At 40.9% G+C, this 7,829-nt stretch overlaps 1 pseudogene; it reads right to left on the bottom strand.

Annotated features, from left to right (window-relative positions):
* Positions 1 to 3,194: 3,194 nt before the first annotated feature.
* LOC120984106 lies at positions 3,195 to 3,342 on the bottom strand (annotated as a pseudogene).
* Positions 3,343 to 7,829: the final 4,487 nt, after the last annotated feature.

Genomic DNA, 7,829 nt, shown 5'->3' with positions numbered 1-7,829 from the left:
ACTTGATTTTTAAAAAAATCTAAAATTGTTGCTCTCTGTAGAGGAAGGGTTGAGACGTATGCATATATATCCATGTATGCCTGCAAACACGTGCGGGCATATATGGTATATATATGCATACATTAACCACCGCATCATGGGGTGATGTGCGCAGATGTGCCCAGCATCTGCGCACGTCTGCCCATGGTGATCCCCAGGGGCTCATGGTGGCCCCTGTGGGAAATATGTGGTCCCTGGAAGCTGTGCCCCCTTATAATCCCCCTTATATTAGTATATATGTGCCCCCTTATATGTGTCCCCTTATAGTTAGTATATATTTCCTGTATGACCGTATATATATTGGCCCTGTATGGCAAGTGGGGACATATGCATGTCCCCTGTATGTGATGCCCCAGATATATGCGAGGGTGTGTGTATATATAGATATGTGTGTATGTATTTGCACACGTGTCTATGTATATACATTTATGTCAGCATGACAGTATGTATGTGGGCTTATTGCTGCCCATTCATACCCCCGGTTTTGTATGTGTATGTGTTTATAGATGTGCCAAGCATCTGTGGATATATATATGTATATATGCAATTCCAACTGTTATCAACAGAGTTGTTTAGAGAAAAACTTGTGCTGATAGCCTGTAGGATAACAGCTGATTAGCACCCCTTTTGTTCAGGCCCAAAGCAATCAGACTCTTTGGCACCATTTGTGAGGGGACCTTCTAACCAGAGACATCAAAAACCTGTTTTTCCACACCTCTGCCCATGGCTAAAACTCCATGCCCCTACTCCCAGCATTTTTGGGACTGGGGGGGGGGGGAGGACTCTGGGGATTGTAGGCAGGCATACGTCACAGTGACACTATGATGTCACATGCCTGAGGAAGGAGGAGGGGGGCTGGTTTTGGGCTATAAAGCCCCAAGCAGAGCATAGGTGCGGCCTCTTGCAACCAGACTAGATTCAGAGACACATGGGAGAGAGCGGCTCCATGATGGCCGCCTGGAAAAGGCCTACTAACGCTGGAAGTATTAAGTATATCCCCTGACGCCCGACCGCTATACCTCTCCCCTGGTTAACCCACACCCCTGGTCCTGTAACCCCTATATATGTGTCCCTGATGTGCACCTTGGGCCCTGCCTTATTACCCTTGCCCCTGATTTACCCTTGCCGTGTTACTGGACACCCTGATCCCCCAAACCCTTGACTTATTGTATCCTTGTTTGTACCCCTGATCCTGTGCCCCTGATTGTATTTGTGGTTCAGTTACACCCCCCTGATGACCCCCACTGTATATCACCCCTATTACTGTATTAGTGTCTGTGGACTACATACACTCCTGTAGTGCCACCGTGTAACCCTCGGCGTACCCCATAGGGATAGTATATAGTACTAGGTGGGTGGGCTGTTAATATTGAATGTGTGTATCGTATAGATAGTTTGTGGGTGGAATTTGGGAATGTGTAGTGTAGTTTAGGATTGTATATTATAGTGCTGTATTGTTAGTATTGCGTGCGTAGTGTATTGTTAGTGTTTTGCGTAGTGTATTGTTAATAAATACCGTTATATTTGTAACTATCTGTGTAACGTGTAGTTATTGGCGATAGTTAGTTAGTAAGGCGCATGCAGCTAGCATAGTTGATCAGTGTAAAGTATAGCGAAAATATTGTGTTATTGTTATATGAAGGCATAAATGGGCGGAGTTATCACTAGATGGCTCCTCCCATTTATGAATATTAATTATCGATATATGCATAAATATTGGTGATTAATATTCCCCCTTTACACTCTCCTCGCTTTTGATTTCAATAAGCGGACATTCAAGGATAAGATATTACAGAGAGCTTTGATCCCCATGATAGGATTTTTTTAAAGGTATAATTTTCGACACCCCAAATTTTCTTCAGCCTTCCTCTCCTTGAAGGGGGAAGTCGCACCCGAAACTTCAGACGCTTGAATCGTCTAAAAAAGACATATTATTGGGTACTTCGGCACTTGGAAACTGCCTGTCCTCTCTAGGACTTTCTCCTTCACTCAAAGGAGATAGCCTTGGTCTTTTAAAGGACATGTCCAAAACAACATCAGCAGCCCTTGTTTCCTTATTAGAAGTATCTTGATCACCGTCAACATCTCCTGTTTGGGTATTATCCCAAGGAAACCCCGGGGTCTTGGATAAAGACTCCTCCAATTCCCCTTCACCCTGGAGACCTGCCACCTCCTCAGATAATTCAGCCATAGCTAAAGAAACTTCCATCCCTTCATTTTCTTCTCGTTCCTCTGCCACATCCTGCACCAAATCCTCCTTTCCGCCTTCTCCTTCCTTAGGAAGAACACCAGCCACATTCTTCTGGTATCTCCCAGGGACCGGAGCCTCTGCTCTTGTTGCTTCAGCATAAGTTTTCACTTTTGGCTTGTGTTTCACATTCAACACACATTCTCTGAACTCATGACCCTCATGACCACATACATTACACACTGGCAAGTAAGTACAAGTCTTGTACAGATGACCTTCTCTGTTACACTTTGTACATCTTACTTTAGGGTCTCTACAGCTTTCCAACGTATGCCCGTACACTCTGCATCTTCGACAGAACAACGGGTTACCGGGAAAGAAGAGAAAGCCATTATCTCTTCCGATTGAGAAATTCATAGGAGGATACCTCATACCGCCTGCACATGAAACATCAGCTTTAAATCTGACATAGAATTTGTACTTCCCGGTCCAGAGGCGCTCTGAGTTCAATACTTTATGAGAAAAATGTATCTCTTCGCAGTATTGTCTCAGGAATAAGAAAATATTTTCAAATGGCACATACGGGTTATGCAAATAAATCACTAAGGGAACATCGTCATTATATAACAAAGTAAATGTTAGACCGTCCAAAACAGGGTCATTTTCATAGCCTTTCAGGTAGAGAAGTAAATTGTGACAAGCAGGTGAACTAGTTAAAACTAGAGTATAACTTCCTTTTTTCGGGTCTTGCAAGCACAAAATATCCTCTCGACTCACTTTTAGAAATTTAAACAGTACCTCGTGTACAAGATATTCCAGGGTAAACTTTCCTCTCTTCTCCTCTGCAATGTCAATTCGGAATCCATTTTTGACCCGGTAGTCGCTGGTCCCTGAAGAACGAATGGTCACTCCCATCCTGAAGTCGATCGCCGTCCTGAAGTCACTGGGACTAATCCTATCCCCAATAGCAGCAGGGAGGTAAGGTACCGGCTATAAACCAGCAACCCCCTCCCAGGCCGAGTAATCGGGTACCCAGAGACACTCTGGCAAGACCAAGAAGTACAGTATAAGAACAGATACTACACTTGATCTTAACCAAAAGACCGAGAAGCGTACAGATTAGAGTCTTGAAATATAGAATACACAAGGAACACCCACTGAGACCTGAACCTACAGCTCCATAGTGGAGACCCAATATGCTATAAAGCAACTGTAGAACAGAGAATAAAAACCCACCAAGATCTGAACCTGTAGCGCAATAGAAAACATCCATCATTCTCCTAACATATAAGAAGAAATCAGCCTACTTACAAAAAGATGATAAACAATAAGTCACAATATTGTTGATATGTGTATTTTTCTATTCTTTCACAAGCTTCTGGGGCTTCTCAGCATTTGCTAAAAAGCTTTTAAACAAAAAGCAAAAGAGCTAAACTACTAAAGACACAGAGCATCTCCTCTGACCTCTTCTCCCCAATCACCATTTATATCATGGAGACGACACACAACACAGACTTTTTATTTGATGAGAGAAGCTTCTTGGAGGAAATTCTTCATAAAGTTCTTGGTCTTTCTAAGCAATGTTCCTCAGTGTTCTTCAAAGGAATGTTCTTACTGGGTTAAGGAACATCCTTAAAAGTTGATCAGGACCTAGAAGTATCAGGCCAAGACGAGGATTGTCTTATTATACAGTATTCCCTGATCACACAACAATGTCTGACACAACGCAGTCCTTCATGCTAATCAACAGAAATCATGGTCTTTCAAGTAGATTTGGGTTGATGAAGCTATGCAGATTTCTCTAATTAGCTGTACAAATGGGTGGAGCTATGTAGATTTCTCCAGCTTCCTTAGCAAAGATCAAAATTAGACCCTTGTGTAAGTCTTCCGTGGTAGTGGTCGTGTCCTAGATCTTTTCCTGGTTGGGAAGCAGAGAGTCAAGCTGCAGACCCACATTGGCATTGAGTAGGTTTAGAAGTGATCAGAGATTGGTCGCTCTGACTCCCAGGGATCGGCCCTGCACTCAACAGCAGCAGCAATGAGTGATATTTGTTTGTGTGAGGAACATTCCCTCCAAAGTAGTATCAGGAAAGCCAAATAGAAATTTGCATAGCTCCACCCATGACCATTATCTGTGATATGAACTGCCTGAACAATCCATGGCCTCTACAATCAATTCTTCTTTTTGGAAAAATAGAAGGCTACTTTCATTCTAATGTTTGGTGCGGATCCGTTTCTATTATCTTTAACATAGCCAAAACGGATCCGTCTTGAACACCATTGAAAGTCAATGGAGGACGGATCCGTTTTCTATTGTGCCAGATTGTGTCATAGAAAACTGTTCCGTCCCCATTGACTTACATTGTGTGCTGGAACGGGTCCGTTTGGGTAGGTTCCGTCAGATGGACACCAAAAGGCTGCAAGCAGCTTTTTTTTCGTCCGAATCCAAAGCGGAATAGAGGCGGAACTGAGGCAAACTGATGCACGTGTTGAAAATATATTACAAAATGGTGGTATGCATAAGATGATGAATGACAATCTTGTCATTCATCATAAACTGGTGGATATATTTCTCTCTTGAGTATCTGTACGCTCACTTTAAGTTATTTAAGCACTTTATGATCTCTCTGAGAGGTATATCCGAGGTCTAACTAATAGTTCACTTACTCTACTTGGTTTGCAGTTTGCTCTATACACTTGCTTATGATCTGGTATGAGCAGTTCGCATTTGTATGCAATTTGTTTGGATTGTATGCAATTTGGATTGCAATACGGAATTATAATTTGTGGTTTGGTGGAACTGTAAGTAAACATACATATAACCAGTTCAGTATACAGTTCTAATCACTATATTAACAGTAGGAATATTATATAACTGTTTTAAATACCTATTTTGGCCTCTTGCTTCAATAAAACACAGCTCTTAGGAGAGTGCATGTCTGTTCAGCTCCTCTCTCTGGTTAATAATGTTTTCAGCAGCTCCTGCTAGGGGAATTTCCCACACAAGCTGTGTGTGAGGCTGGCTATGATAGGTCAAAACTCCTGGGCTGTGTGAGGCTAGCTAGGATTGGTCAAGACTCCTGTTTAGCAACAACAGTTTAACTCTATGCTTTCTGTTGTGTCTTCTGTGTCATTGAGCTTACCTTACATTATATAATGACTCTTAAAGGCAAATTATCTTTTTCTGCTTCTGTGGACACAAAATATAACATCCAAACATGAAGTCACTGTAAATAATTCTGCTTTTGTCTTTAACACACAAACATAGGAACTGTATTAAGGTTATTGGCAGGTCTAGCTGTATAAAATATAAGCTATGTTATTAACCTAGGACAGGTCTTAGCTGGCCAGCTACACTCCCACCAAAATTACCTATAATTCTATGTTCTCAGTAGTAGGACTTAAACATGAATTTGAGGAATTTTCCATCATTTTCTCAACTCTCGAGTGTCTTTCATCACTCTCAAGTAGAACAACTAACTTCTGTATAGGACGTTCCAACCTGAGTGGAGTAGTGAGACGTTTTCCTTTTTTGTCAAGTTTTGAGTCTCCTATTTGTCTCTCCCACCTTGGCGTCAAATTTTCAGGTATGGGTTTATCCCATCCTAACTTCTGTCTGCATATTTCTTGCAGTATTTATCTTGCTTTGAGGATCACTGGGGCCAAGAATCCTAATGGATTATATATAGAAGCCGCTGCGGAAAGAATGGTACGTCTAGTTACAACTTTCTCTTCCATAGATACTTCAAAGACGAACTTGTAATTCTCTACATTCCTTCCCAATCCAAGTTCGTTCTAAACTGGAAGATGATCATAATTGAGATCTACATTATTCATTGTTGATGCACGTTCAAAGTCACTGATGGATTCCAGTACCTCTCTGTTGTTTGAGATGAATTTATGAAGGCGCAGGTTTCCTCTTGCGCATAACTCTTGGCTTTCTTTTACTAGTTTGATTGCAGATTCTGTGGACTCTAGACTTATGAGACCATCATCTACATAAAAGTTTCTCTTCAGAAAATGTGCTGCTGATGGGCAACCCTTTTCATTCTGATTGGCCAGGTACTTCATACCATAATTGGCATAACCTAGAGATGATGCTGCTCCAAACAAGTGTACTTTCATTCTGTATTCTGCTGGCTCTGAATCTGTATCTCCGTCCTCCCACCATAGAAACCTCAGGAAGTCTCTATCTTCATTCTTCACATGAAACTGGTTGAACATCTTTTCAACGTCACACATGACCGCTACGGGATACTTTCTGAATCTACAGAGTACTGCAAGCCGTACCCAAGAAATCCTAGTGACAAAACAAACGTGGAAATTGAACACACAGTAACATAAAAAAATAAATAAGTGAATGTGTGCCATTACGGCCCAGACATTCGTCCGGAATTATAAAAATTCCTCATCTTTTCTGGACCGAAGCCAAGCAAAGAGAGGTGTGTGCGACTGTGCGCTCAAAATGTGAAAAAGTGCCGTCACTCAGTGAGCTCCCACCCTCAGTGAGTTCAGGCACCCCAGGGTCACCACTCCTGGGGCACTTCAGCACCTCGGGCTTTCAAACATCTCAGCCCCTGGCTTAGATCCAGCAGAGGCCTTGGTCACCTAGCGATAGAACCTTGAAACCCAAGCCATACATCCTAGGCTTGCTATGTGGTTCTCTGCTCTACATCCTAGCAGGGCTCTGAATCTAAAAACAGATTTTTTTTTTTTAGTTGATAGCGTCAGAAGACGCCACATATTTGAATTTATACCAAATTATGTTTTGCGCTTCATCATCCGTAACAACTGTTTTTTTTTTTACTTTTTAATTATATTTTCCTAATTTTCCTTTTTTTAAAAAGTAATTTACAAATTAACACAAAATAAACAAATAATAACAAACAAACATAAGAGACAAACAAACCATTAAATGTCTTTCCATTACATAAACCAAAATATCTTTCTCTTCTTACTTCTTCATTTTAACTTTTTTCTTTTCTTTATCTTCCAAACTTCCTTTATCAATATCCTGCATTTGTCCCCAAACACAAGTCCACACAGAATCTTCTCTAACTTCTTCATTTCCTTTTCTTTCCACACATTGTTCCTTTCCCTCACTATTTTCTCCAACACATTCTTTAACATAACATGGCGTATTTTTCCTTTCCTTTGTCATTTTCTTTACTTTTTTCAAATCATCTTTTCCTTCACTTACAATTTTTCCTCTTTCAATCATTCTCCCTTTAATTACAAGTTCTTCTTCTTCATTTTCTTCTTTACAAGTCTCTTTCTTCTCAGTCTTTTCAACTTCATCCATCTTCTTCCCAGTCTCCCAATAGCAAAATCCATTCTTTCCATTTATACTTATCCTTCCTGCAATAAACTCCTTTTTCCCACTTTTTGCCCAAGTCCAAAACCTTCTTTTCCCATTCCAAATTCCCATCGCATTCAAAAATCTTTTCTCAAACTTCACAATTAGTCCATACTTTTCCAAAAAACTTTTAATTTCTTCCATCTCTACAAAAGGGTCTTCCATTCCAATCACTAATTTCTTTGAAACACCAAAACACGAAACAAACACTTCCAATTCCGGGTACTCATCAGTCACTTCATTCCA

Source organism: Bufo bufo, unplaced genomic scaffold (genome assembly GCF_905171765.1).
Source record: "Bufo bufo unplaced genomic scaffold, aBufBuf1.1, whole genome shotgun sequence".
NCBI classification, from domain to species: Eukaryota; Metazoa; Chordata; class Amphibia; order Anura; family Bufonidae; genus Bufo; species Bufo bufo.
This window is presented reverse-complemented; position numbering and strand designations above follow the sequence as displayed.